This window comes from Penaeus vannamei, chromosome 19, assembly GCF_042767895.1.
Source record: "Penaeus vannamei isolate JL-2024 chromosome 19, ASM4276789v1, whole genome shotgun sequence".
Lineage (NCBI taxonomy): Eukaryota > Metazoa > Arthropoda > Malacostraca > Decapoda > Penaeidae > Penaeus > Penaeus vannamei.
Window position 1 is genome coordinate 26,324,893 of NC_091567.1, and position 12,500 is coordinate 26,337,392.

The following is a 12,500-nucleotide window of genomic DNA, read 5'->3' on the forward strand; positions in this document are numbered from 1 at the left end:
TACCAAAGCATTACCGTTTTACCTAACAATATCAGATTAAACGACCATCACACACAAAAAAAACAACGTTGACTACAGCAGGCCCTTATGCAAACATCCCTGGCAATAGGCTTAAATTTAACACTAAAACTAGGCCTACACCTCATCTTAACCAGGACTGCTGACAAAAGCCAAACCTCCAACTCACTAGGTTATGCGGCCCCTAGTATCAGGTTCCTAGTATTAATCCCTAGTACCACTCTACCATCAGCCTCTAATGACTGGCTTCTTGTACCAGGATCCTACTACCAAGTCCCTAGCACTAGCTCCTATTACCAGGCCCTAGTACCAGCTCCTAGTATCAGCCCCTCGAACCAGGCCCCTAGTACTAGCCTTTAGTACTGACCCTTAGTGCCAGGCCTCTAGTACTAGCCCCTTAGTACTAGCCCCTTAGTACTAGCTCCTAGTACTAGCCCCTTAGTACCAGGCATCTAGTACTAGCCCCTTAGTACTAGCTCCTAGTACTAGCCCCATCACCAAGCCCCTAGTACTAGCACAAAATTCCTGCCACCACGAAAGCAAAACAAAATCCGGAAAGCAAAATTTCACCTTGAGTAGCGGTTCGTCCAAGCGCCTCCCGGCCCGTAGATTCCGTGGGGGGGGGGGGGGGGGGGGGGTGGTGTATTTTTTGAGGCCTCGGGCGTTCTAGCAGCTTCTTAGTAGGTCCTGCGGGAGAAGAGGGAATGAGTCAGCGTTTTGGTGGATGTGATGTCTATCTTTTGAGTATCTATCATCTGTTCTCTATTGTCTATGTTCTCTATGATCTACGTTCTCTATCATCAATGTTATCTACTGCACATTTTATCTGTCATCTATGTTATCTATCATCTATGTCATCTGTGTTATTTATCATTTAAGTATCTATCATCTATGTTATCTGTGTTATTTATCATCTAAGTTATCTATCATCTATGTTATCTACTATCTATGTTCTCAATTACAGTGGCGTTGCTTCCTCGAACAGCCTCCCTCCGGCTCGCGTGTTGAATACGAAACACGAAATACTCTGAGACCTAAACGCGTGCCAAGTGTCGACACTGTGCAAAGTCATGGGCCAGAACCGTATTGATGAAACTGTAAGGGTTATGTTGTCATGCGTCTCTGCTTCTCCCTCCGCCCTTCCCCTCTGCTTCTCCCTCCGCCCTTCCCCTCTGCTTCTCCCTCCGCCCTTCCCCTCTGCTTCTCCCTCCGCCCTTCCCCTCTGCTTCTCCCTCCGCCCTTCCCCTCTGCTTCTCCCTCCGCCCTTCCCCTCTGCTTCTCCCTCCGCCCTTCCCCTCTGCTTCTCCCTCCGCCCTTCCTCTGCTTCTCCCTCCGCCCTTCCCCTCTGCTTCTCCCTCCGCCCTTCCCCTCTGCTTCTCCCTCCGCCCTTCCCCTCTGCTTCTCCCTCCGCCCTTCCCCTCTGCTTCTCCCTCCGCCCTTCCCCTCTGCTTCTCCCTCCGCCCTTCCCCTCTGCTTCTCCCTCCGCCCTTCCCCTCTGCTTCTCCCTCCGCCCTTCCCTCTGCTTCTCCCTCCGCCCTTCCCCTCTGCTTCTCCCTCCGCCCTTCCCCTCTGCTTCTCCCTCCGCCCTTCCCCTCTGCTTCTTCCTCCGCGCTTCCCCTCTGCTTCTCCCTCCGCCCTTCCCCTCTGCTTCTCCCTCCCCCCTTCCCCTCTCCTTCTCCTTCCTCCCTTCCCCTCTGCTCCTCCCTCCGCCCTTCCCCTCTGCTTCTCCCTCCGCCCTTCCCCTCTGCTTCTCCCTCCGCCCTTCCCCTCTGCTTCTCCCTCCGCCCTTCCCCTCTGCTCCTCCCTTCCCCATTCCCCTCTGCTCCTCCCTTCCCCATTCCCCTCTGCTCCTCCCTTCCCCATTCCCCTCTGCTCCTCCCTTCCCCTTTCTCCTCTGCTCAACCTCCACCCTTCCCTCACCCCTTCCATTCTGCTCCTCCCCCGCCCTTCCCCTCATTCTTCCCCCGCCATTCTTTACACATCAATACAGCCAGCGAGTATGACAATATGTGAAAAAGAGTAGTTTTCTTGAGTCACACGAGAGTCAACATGCACACAAAGGAATGTACATAACAAAGACGACATGTTTTTGAGTACTCTTCTCTCTCTTTATTATTCCTTCCCCTTCTTCCTCCTCTTCCCTTCCCATCTTCCTCCTCTCCTTCCCCTTCCCCTTCTTCCTTTTCTTGCCTTTCTTTTCTACTCCATCCTTCCTTTCCCTTCCCTTCCTTTCCCCCTTTTCTCCCTCCCTATATTTATTCCCCCTTCCCCTTCCTCCACCTATATTTATTCCCCCTTCCCCTTCTCCCTCCTATCTTTATTCCCCCTTCCCTTCTCCCTCCTATCTTTATTCCCCCTTCCCCTTCCCCCACCCATTACTCCTCCACTGCTCTCCAACCTCCCCAGTCAAGCCCATGACACAGCACGTCTGCAAGATAATCCCTCTTCCACCACTCATTTCAACACCCTTGCGGTTACTTCTCTCTCTCTCCCTCTCCCTCTCCTTTACCCACCCCCTCCTCCATCCTTCCCTCCATTCCATATCATCTGTCAGTGTTTATAACAGAGCGTAGACGTCTGTAAAACATCTCTCCGCCCTCCCCCTCTCCCCGTCTCCCCCTCTCCTCTTTCCTCCTCAATCCTTCCCTCCTTTTCTCCTCAATCCTACCTCCTCCCTCCTCCCATCTTATCATCCTTCCTCCTCTCTTCCTCTCCTCCCTCCTCCCATCCTCCTTCCCTCCTCTCCTCCTTCCCTCCTCAATCCCCACTCCTTCCCTCTCTTTCCTCCTCCTCCTCCTTTCTTCCCTCCTCCCTCTTCCAATCCTCTCTCCTCCTCCTTCCTCCCTCCTTCCCTCCTCTCCTCCTTCCTCCTCAGTCCCCACTCCTTCCCTCTCTTTCCTCCTTTCTTCCTTCCTCCTCAATCCCCCCTCCTTCCCTCTCTTCCCTCCTCCCTCTTCCAGTCCTCTCTCCTCCCCTTCCTCCTCCCTCCTTCTCCCACCTTTATCCTCCTCCCCTTCCTCCTTCCTCCTTATCCCACCTTTATCCTCCGCCCCGCCCCCCGCCGCCGCAAAGTGGGCCACAGCGTCCGAGTCAAGTACCAGCACCAAGTCAGCATGGCCCCGTCGTGACCGCAGACGCCTTCGCTTCCTCATGCCTCCCTCGGGCCCGCACTTTCTCCCGCAGTGATACGGCAAAAGTTCTTGCTTCCCCCTCCTTCTCTTCCTCTTCTTCCTTCTCACCCGTGTCATTCTTCCATTGTTTCTGCTTTTTCCTTCTCTCCTTTTCTTTTTTCTCTTTTTCTTTTTACTCTACTTTCTTCTTCTTCTTCTCCTCCTCCTCATCGTCTCCACTCTCCCTCTCCTCTTCTCCTCTCCCTCCCCATGCCTCCTTCCCTATCTATCTCCGCTTCTCCTCATGCCTCCTCCCTCCCCATCCCTCCCTACCTTCATCCTCCTCACCATCCCTCCTTTCCTTCCTCCTTCCCTCTTCCTCCTCACCATCCCTCCCTTCCTCCCTCTTCCTCCTCCTCCCCCCCCCTCCCTTCCTTCCTACCTCCCTCCCCCCATCCCTTCTCTCCCTTCCTTCTCATCAACCTGCACCCCCCTGCCCCTCCTCATCATCACCCTCTCCTCCCCCCTCCTGCCCCTCATCACCCCCTCCCCTTCCCTTCCCTGGATGTGGTGGTCAAGCCTGTCATGGACGGCCAGAGAAGATCCGCACCGTCATGCCAGCCATTAACGGCGGCGACACCCCTCCAGCGCGCTCATACGTACATCACGCGCACACGCATGCAAACACCCACGCGCGCGCGCGCACACACACACACACACACACTGATATAACCTGTGCACGTACAAAAAGCATATACATTTTTATAACGAATCCACATACTTAATGCACAAGCAGATATATTTTTATGACGAATCCTTATACTTTATGCACACGCACACATTCATACAATGAATTCTTATATTTTACACTAATAGGCAAACATCAATATAACCTGTGTACATAAAACACACGCACACATCAATATAACATCTGTACAAACTTAAGTTCGTTAAAAAACACACATAATATCTATAATGAATCCACATACAAGCAAACAAGAGCACGCACATTTATAAAACGAACCCACATTGTATGAACACAAAAAAATGTATAGCGAATCCACGAACCTTACAAGCACATGCATATAAAGGAATTAACAAACTTTACTCATACACATCCATATAAGGAATCCGCACATTTTATACACAACCACACACAACTCTATAACGGAATCACATAGCAGCACACTCTCACGCTCTCTCCCTCCATAATTCACAACCACAGCGTAACACCTTCAATTATTTAAATATCGCACGCAAACCGACAGACTCGAAAACACTTTCCGCCTCAGTGCCAGCTACCAGTGCCTAAGTCTGGGTGGCACTCGAGAGAGAACTCTAGCCTGGGAGCGTCAGCAAGTAAAGCCTATCTGTGCCTATTTCCGGTGCAATTATCTATGGTGCTGATGTGGATTTTTTGAAAAATATGTAAACAAGATTAATTATTTTGAAATGTCATCACGTCGCCTAGGATAAGAGTAAACACAAAGCCCCAGTGTTTGTAACCCTGTCACGTGCTCACGGATCAAGGTGCTTCTATGTTAATTAACTAAATTATCTATTAGTCCCTCGCTAATTAGCTAATACATCGGTTATTCTGGTATCATTTCGCTAAATTACAAGTTGTTCCGAAATTATCCAGTTGCTGCATAAATCATTGGACTTTGCTGTGTTATTAAGCTATTTTTCCAGCAGTTAATCCAGTGTCATTTATCTAAATCATACCGGCATTCCTGTATACTTAAAACGTTAATTGGCCATTGTGTCTAATGGTCCTCCATTATCCAGCCAGGTCGGCAAACAGTCATGGACAACTCACGGGCGTTAGACTTAAAATGTGACGTCAGCCGCTGTCACGACATGTCAACTGGTCGGGAGATTTGTGAAGATGAGAGGACATCATCCCGCGGAATTGCCAAATAAATAAGTAAATAAACAAATAAACAGATGAATATACAAACAAACAAATAAATAGAGAGATGAATAAACAAACAAATAAATAGAGTGAATAAACAAACAAATAAACAAAGAGATAAATAAACAAGCAAATAAATAAATAAAGATAAACAAACAAATAAATAAATAAAGATAAATAAACAAACAAGCAAATAAATAGAGAGATGAATAACCAACCAAACAAATTTATAAACAGAAATATGATCATACAAACATAAGTCAATGAGTAAATGATAAACAACGAGTGATCGAAATTAGCGAAACGTGACCACAAACGAACACCAACTAACCACACACTAACGACAGATGGCTCCGCACTCGCTCCAGCTGGCCATAAAATCCGCACATAAGGCCAGAGAAGGAAATGGTGAGTGACCTACAAAATTGATTGATAAATAAATGAATAAACAAATAAGAATGAAATAAGAGAAAAAATATATAATGATAATGTATATAATAATAATAATAATAACAAAATCTATTATTATCATTATAATAATAAAATTAAAAATAACAATAAAACAATTAACAATAATAATAATAATAATAATAATAATAATAATAATAATAATGATTAGAATAATAATATATAACAATAACAATAACAAACCCAGTAACAATGACAAGGATGTGTAAAATACCCCGAGCAAGACTAAATACACTGCCACCAGCAAAACAGAGAACCACCTAGCTACGAACTACCACCAGCTGGCCCCGAAACAGAGAGCTTGCACCAGCTGGCTGTAATAGAGTTAAAGCTGGAAGGCCACGACAGAGAGTGAACTTTTACCTTCAACCTGACACTCACACGCACCGTATTCACAAACGGGACTTAAGCGGCGGCGCTGAGTGTCTCCCGCCTCCCCCTTTCCCTACCCCCCCCCCCCTACCCCGGCCCGCAAGAATAAGCGGAAGAACCAAGGAAAATTAGAAAGGGAGGTGCAAGGAGAAGGGAGAGATGATAAAGGGGAGGAGGCAGGGGGGGGGGGGAGGGGAATGGCGGGGAAAGGAGTGGAAAGATAGGTATGATAGAGAGAGGGGGAGAGGATGAAGGAGACGGGGGGAGGGAGAGAGAGAGAGAGAGAGAGAGAGAGAGAGAGAGAGAGAGAGAGAGAGAGAGAGAGAGAGAGAGAGAGAGAGAGAGAGAGAGAAAGAAAGAAAGAGGGAGAGGGAGAGGGAGAGGGAGAGGGAGAGGGAGAGGGAGAGGGAGAGAGAGGGAGAGGGAGAGGGAGAGGGAGAGAGAGAGAGAGAGGGAGAGAGAGAGGGAGAGAGAGGGAGAGAGGGAGAGAGAGAGAGAGGGAGAGAGAGAGAGAGAGAGAGAGGAGAAAGAGAGAGAGAGAGAGAGAGAGAGAGAGAGAGAGAGAGAGAGAGAGAGAGAGAGAGAGAGAGAGAGAAAGAGAGAGAGAAAGAGAGAGAAAGAGAGAGAGAGACTTACAGACAGGGACAGTCAGAGAGACAGATAAAAATATATTTACACCGAAAAAGGCAACCAGAATGAGAAAGAAGTAAACACAAACAAAAAAGACAGAAAATACGACAATAATTAAATAGGAAGAATCGGACGGGCGGAGACTCCGGAAGGCGCGACCGGCGAACGGCGCCCTTCGAACACCGACCCAACTTCCTGCCGACGCACGCCCTTCTCGGCACACAAACCGACCCACGGCATCACGCCCTCCCCCCTCCTCCCACCCCCCCCCACGCCCATCTCTAAGCTCTTCCGCACGCCCGCACCCTGTGACCACACACACGCCCACGCCACCCGTCACGCCCGCCCGCCCAAGCGTACGACGTGAACATTCTTCAACGGAACCTCCTTCTCGAGTGACTTCACCGCGCGCCTTTCCCTCTCAGATGGTCGATTTCGTCACGCCGCCCGATGCGGGTCGTGGGCGGCCGCTGAACAAGAATAAATAGGTGAATAAAGAAATGTAGATGATGATGGTGATGGTGATAGTGATGGTGATAGTGATGATGATAGTGATGATGATAGTGATAGTGATGATGATGGTGGTGATAGTGATGATGATGGTGATACTTATGATGGTGGTGATAGTTATGATGGTGGTGATAGTGGTGATGATGGTGATAGTGATGATGATGGTGGTGATAGTGATGATGATGGTGATACTTATGATGGTGGTGATAGTTATGATGGTGGTGATAGTGGTGATGATGGTGATAGTGATGATGATCATAGTGATAGTGATGATGATGGTGGTGATAGTGATGGTGGTGGTGATGTGATGATGGTCATGATGATGATGACAACTATAATGATAATATTTTTACCTTTTTGTTTCGTTGTTCTCATCTTTTTCATCATCGTTATTATCCACCGTTAAGTTTTAATTTTTTTGTTCTGGTTACGGTACCTTTTTTATATTCATGTATCTCTCATCTTTCTTCCCCTATTTCACGTTCGCATTTTCATTTATCTATTTTGTCGTCACGATGAAGCAAGTAGAACCCTCCCCCTCTCTCGAAAAAAATCAAACACAAACAAACAAACAAATTAAATGACTACTAATTAACTAACGAACTAACAAACGCAAATGAAATTAATTACCTACTAACTCATTCACTAACGAACGAACTATCAAAAACAAATTAACTAACTATTAACTTATTAACAAACGAACGATCGAACAAACTAACATACAAACTATCAAAACAAACAAACTAATTAACTAACTATTAACTTCTCAACTAATTTACGAACAAACTAACAAAACAAACAAATTAATCAACTAACTACTAACTAATTAACTAACCAACCAACCAACATACAAACTAACAAAACAAATAAATAAACAAATAAAAATCTACAAACAGCGGCACCAAACCTCGACTTTATTTTCTTCCTCTTCAGGGAAATTCGCCGCCGTTCAAATTCCTTTTGGCACAATAACGGAGTCTACTTTTACCGCCAAAACAGGAATTCTTCACAAAATTGTTATTTTTTGGGGAGAACCGAAATGATATAATGAAATAAACTATTCATATATATGTGTAAAAAAATTATATGAAATGGCTTCATGAAAATTGGAAAGGTTGAAATTTTCTAATTCAATTTGGAAAAATGTAATTTATTAAATTCCTGCCCACTCCCCCCCCCTCCCCTCCCTCCCATGGTCTAATTTGTTCTTTCCATCTTGCATTATTCAGCCTCTAGTAACCTGACCCCCCCCCGTCTCTGTCTGTGCGTCTGTCTATGTGCGTGTCTCTGGACGGCATGTGTGTATGTAAGTGTGCATGTAAGAATGCGTGCTTGTGTATGAGTGCGTATGTAAGTATGCGTGTGCATGTAAGCATGCATGTGTATGTAAGCATGCGTGTGTATGTATGTGTTTGCATATGTAAGTGTAAGCCCATATATGTAGATAAGAACTGAACTGAATTCCGCATATTCACTTACTCTGGCAACCATACATGAATTTTGCACACGGCCCTTAATTCGCATTCTATCGAATATACAGGGCATCCCCGCATTATCATATACATGAGAGACAACACGATTATCCTCATTATGCAGGTTCTTAATCTTTTAGGAAGAATACGACGTTCTCTCTCCCTTTTTCTTTCTGTCTTTCGTATCATTACTCTCTTTCTTTTTCGTTCTCTCTTACTCTTTATCCTTCTCTATCTAAGACACAGCCTATCATGGGTAAGGATAGACAAAGGTAGAAAGAAATGGAAAGACTGACTGACGGATAGAGAAACAAAGACACGCACACACACGCGCACACAAACACTCACACACGTGCACACACGTACTCATACTCGCACACTCAAACACTCACACACTCAAACTCACCCCCCCCCCCCCAGTACGCCCCACACGCACACAAACCGCACAAATCCTCGATCCATTACACAAAAGCAAGTCGGCGACGGTGCACAAGGAGCCCGGCCGGAGTGGCGGGAGTTGGATGACCCAAGCAACTTTCACTTCGACACAGTTGTTCGGATTACTTATTTTTTCCATTCTCGTGGCAAATATTCCGGTTCTGCGAGAAGACACTTAAACTCGGGGGGGTGGGAGTGGGGGTGGGGGTGGAGAAGGTGAGAGGAAGAGAGAGGGAAAGGTAGAAAGAGTGGGAGAGGGAGGGAGAGGGAGAGAGAGGGAGGCAGGGAGGGAAAGAGGGAGAGAGGGAGAGGGAGAGAGAGGGAGAGGGGAGAGGGAGAGGGGGAGGGGGAGGGAGAGGGAGAGGGAGAGGGAGAAGGAGAGAGGAGAGAGAGGGAGAGAGAGAGGGAGAGGGGGAGGGGGAGAAGGAGAGATGGAGAGGGGCAGGGAAAGAGAAGGAAAGGGAGAAAGTGGGAGAGGGAGAGGGAGAAAGAGTGGGGGAGGGAGAGTGAGTGAGTGAGTGAGTGTAATGTAGTGAGTGTAGCGTGTGTGTGTGTTCGCGCGCACCCATCATCGCTTCAAGTGCGTGCGTGTGACACAACCCGAGCGATCGTATGTGGGTTTTCTGGCGTGCAATGGGAGAGGTTTCGTCGTCACACGTCACGCCTGTCATACCTGTCACGCTTGTCACGCTTGTCACGGCTGTCGCCTCCGCCTATGCGTCCTCCCGGCGTGACGCCGTGACGCCACCGCGCGCCAAAGACGCCCCAGGACCCCGGCGACACGTTCGGGCCGCAAGCAAGGGAGGAAGAGGCGCTGGGAAGCCTTCTGTTTCTAAGCGCCTTTTTGCACCTTAGTCAACCAGCCTGCCTGTCTGGCTTTACGTGTGTCTCCGAGACTCTCAGTCTCTCGCTCTCTCAGTCTCACTCTCGCTCTCTCTCTCTCTCTCTCTCTCTCTCTCTCTCTCTCTCTCTCTCTCTCTCTCTCTCTCTCTCAGTCTCAGTCTCAGTCTCAGTCTCAGTCTCAGTCTCAGTCTCAGTCTCAGTCTCAGTCTCAGTCTCAGTCTCTCTCTCAGTCTCAGTCTCAGTCTCAGTCTCAGTCTCAGTCTCACTCTCTCTCTCTCTCTTTCTCTCAGTCTCAGTCTCACTCTCGCTCTCTCTCTCTCAGTCTCAGTCTCACTCTCGCTCTCTCTCTCTTTCTCTCAGTCTCACTCTCGCTCTCTCTCTTTCTCTCAGTCTCACTCTCGCTCTCTCTCTCTCTCTCTCAGTCTCACTCTCGCTCTCTCTCTTTCTCTCTCAGTCTCACTCTCGCTCTCTCTCTTTCTCTCTCAGTCTCACTCTCGCTCTCTCTCTTTCTCTCTCAGTCTCACTCTCGCTCTCTCTCTTTCTCTCTCAGTCTCACTCTCGCTCTCTCTCTTTCTCTCAGTCTCACTCTCGCTCTCTCTCTTTCTCTCAGTCTCACTCTCGCTCTCTCTCTTTCTCTCAGTCTCACTCTCGCTCTCTCTCTTTCTCTCAGTCTCACTCTCGCTCTCTCTCTTTCTCTCAGTCTCACTCTCGCTCTCTCTCTTTCTCTCAGTCTCGCTCTCTCTCTCTCTCTTCAGTTCTTCTCTCGTTCTCTCTTTCTTCAGTCTCACTCTCGTTTTCTCTCTTTCTCAGTCTCCTCTGCTCTCTCTCTTTCTCTCAGTCTCATTCTCGCTCTCTCTCTTCTCTCAGTCTCACTCGCTCTCTCCTCTCTCAGTCTCACTGTCGCCCTCTCTATTTCTCTCAGTCTCACTCTCGCTCTCTCTATTTCTCTCAGTCTCACTCTCGCTCTCTCTATTTCTCTCAGTCTCACTCTCGCTCTCTCTATTTCTCTCAGTCTCACTCTCGCTCTCTCTATTTCTCTCAGTCTCACTCTCGCTCTCTCTATTTCTCTCAGTCTCACTCTCGCTCTCTATTTCTCTCAGTCTCACTCTCGCTCTCTCTATTTCTCTCAGTCTCACTCTCGCTCTCTATTTCTCTCAGTCTCACTCTCGCTCTCTATTTCTCTCAGTCTCACTCTCGCTCTCTATTTCTCTCAGTCTCAGTCTCGTTCTTGCTCTTTCTTTCTCAGTCTCGTTCTCGCTCTCTCTTTCTCTCAATCTCGCTCTTGCTCTCTCTTTCTCTCAATCTCGCTCTTGCTCTCTCTTTCTCTCAATCTCGCTCTTGCTCTCTCCCTCCCTCTTACCCTCACCGTCCTCCCCTCTCCTTCCTTCCCATACTTCGAGATCCAAACTCTACACAACGTCCTCCCACAAGTGCCCACAAACCCATATGAAGTGGGTATGGGTCCCAGGCCACGGGCGGGGTCGAAGGCAGAGTACAACGGCATGGGCGTGGCTGCGTTTGTGACGAGTGGAAAGTGCTGTGCGTGAGTCGGGCCTTCCAGATAGATTATCAGCTGATTTGCAGGTCAGTTCTGGCGGCAGGGGTGTGTGGTGGTGGTGGGGGGGGGGGTATTCGGTTAGGGGTGGGGGGGGGTTGGGGGGGGATGGTGGGTAGGGGGTGGGTTATGGATATGGAGCAGGGGTCGGACAAGGGCAGGGAATAGGGGGTACGGAGCGTATGTTGGGGCTAGGAGGCAGGGGGCTAGGAGTATGGTTTAAGGGGTAGGAAATAGGGAGCACGGGTAAGAACAGGGGCTGGGGGAAGGGTAAGGGGCTAAGGGGCAGTGGTTAGGCGGGGTAGGTACTATGCGTGAGCTTGCGATATCAGAATGCATGAATTCTGATAAAGTGATAGCACGACATTAAAAGATAGAGAGCGAGAAACAAGGAAACATTGTTTATCTCTTATCACCTCAGCAGACCCGAGTCTGCTGAGGTGTACACCTGTATACCTGCTTAGAAAGCGAGTGCTTTAACTACAGGGATCCTTTCATCGGAAAATAGAAGAAGAGAAAAAGAGCAATGAAACAAAAAAATGATAAAAGATAGAAAATCCAACACAAAAATAAAAGAGAGACCAAACGAGAAAAAAACAACAAAACGAGGAGTGAAAAGTGAAAGGAGAGAGACAAAAGACGCAAGAATAAAGAGACAGCGAGAAAAAAGACCAAACAAAGGGAAGACGAAACAACACAAAGAAAGAGAGAGAGAGAAAGAGAAGACTGAAACACCCCGAGGCAACACAATGAGCAGCAAGCCACTCCCTGCAACAGTCAACAAACACAAACGAAGGAACTGCCAGCTTGATTTTGATCGCTCAATTCTTCAATTGCAACCCTTGGTCCCTCCTTTCGCCTCCCCTTCCCTCTCCTCTCCGTCCCACACCGTCTCTTCTCCCTCTTCTCGCTCTCCCTAACTCCCCCAGTTCCCCTCCTCTCCTCTACTCGCTCTCACCTCTCCTTGTCTTCCTTATTCTACCCTTCCCGTTCTCCCCGTCTCCCCTTCTCCCTCTTCTTCTCCTTCCCGCTCTACCCATCACCCAACCACCCATTTCCCTCTCTCCTCCTCTCCCCTTCCCGTCCTTCCCGCTCTCCGTATTTCCTCTACCCTTCCCCCGTTTTTTTTTTTTTTCTATTCCTCCCCTCCTCTTCTCGACCCGTCTCTT

General features: G+C 48.2%; 1 protein-coding gene across 4 annotated transcripts in view; it reads right to left on the reverse strand.

Annotated features, from left to right (window-relative positions):
* The window catches only part of LOC113822383 (hexosaminidase D), a 173,916-nt gene that overhangs the window by 12,096 nt on the left and 149,320 nt on the right, over positions 1-12,500 (reverse strand). For 3 of the 4 annotated variants that reach the window (XM_070134123.1, XM_070134122.1, XM_070134121.1), the window contains one exon: positions 589-705. The exons of the other annotated variant lie outside the window; for it this stretch is intronic. The gene's annotated coding sequence lies outside the window, so the exon portion shown is untranslated. The remainder of the gene's footprint in view (positions 1-588; positions 706-12,500) is intronic. 4 annotated transcript variants of the gene reach the window in all.